The sequence below is a fragment of the Phalacrocorax aristotelis genome, chromosome 17 (assembly GCF_949628215.1).
Source record: "Phalacrocorax aristotelis chromosome 17, bGulAri2.1, whole genome shotgun sequence".
NCBI classification, from domain to species: domain Eukaryota; kingdom Metazoa; phylum Chordata; class Aves; order Suliformes; family Phalacrocoracidae; genus Phalacrocorax; species Phalacrocorax aristotelis.
The window spans coordinates 11180328-11181461 of NC_134292.1; positions in this window are offsets into that span (position 1 = coordinate 11180328).

Sequence of the window (1134 nt, forward strand, 5' to 3'; positions counted from 1 at the left end):
CATCCCCTTTCTTTCTCCCCAACATGCTGCCTCCCACCAGCGCTGGAGCTCCTGCAAGGCAGCATGTCAGGGAGCAACCGTGCCAGAGCCCCGGGATTTGGGGTTAGGCGTGGTGTATGTTCTCACGGGTGAAGGCATGGTTTTATACCCATCCCAGTGAAGGACTCTCAGTATAGGCAGGAAGGTTGTTGAAATACAGAGGGGAAAACCCACACCGCGGATGTGGTGAACACTGTCCTTGGTATCCCACCTCACCCCCAGGGATTTGCTGGAAATGCAGGGGAAGCAAAGAAACCCCTCTGTGGGTTAGGACCGTACACCAGAGGTAAGGAACAGCCCCACGCCGGCTCCTCAGGGGAGCCAGGTGTCAAGGCCAGCTCTCCTTCCCAGCACCAGCCTGCCAACCTCATACTTACGGCTTCAGAGTCGGCCGCATCCTCCACCAAAGCGAGGTCCTGCTTCCCAGTGCTTTTCAAACCTACTTTATGATGGTTGATGGGCAAAGCCCCAGAGCTGTCGCTCATGAAAAACATTACTGAGCATTTACCTCCCCCCAGCTCCAGGGTTAGAAACTCTCTGGTTTTGCTGGGCTATCGCTGCCGGCGGCCAAAGAGGCACCAGGTCTTCGGGAAGCCGCAGCATTCCTGGGAAGCGCAGCCAGCACGAGCGCCTGCCAGGCCGGTGGCGGCGGGAATGACCGACACAAACGCCAACCTGCAATAAAGCTCCCCCAGGTCTGAGTCTGGCCAAATGACAGACAAGGCACTTCTGTTAGTGAAAAAAAAAAAAAAAGACTACTGCTATTGTACCCAGATTTGTATCAGTGGACTTCGGCTGATGCCAAGTATTTACCACCCTCACTTCCTGCTTGCCACCCTCACTTTCCTGGAGGAAAACATGCATTTTAAATGTTTATTTAGAGCTGCAAGAATTTCAACAAATTGTATTTAAATACAAATAAATAGCAAAGTAGGTTTCTGATGGGAACACAACCACGCACCCGATTTGAATCTAGGTATTTTCTAAATTCCTAATAGAAATAGAATTGATTGCTGTTCTAAATAACAGAGATACAGACGCGGAGGACTACAAACGTTAGACCACGCAAGAACAAAACACAGGCTGTTCACAGAG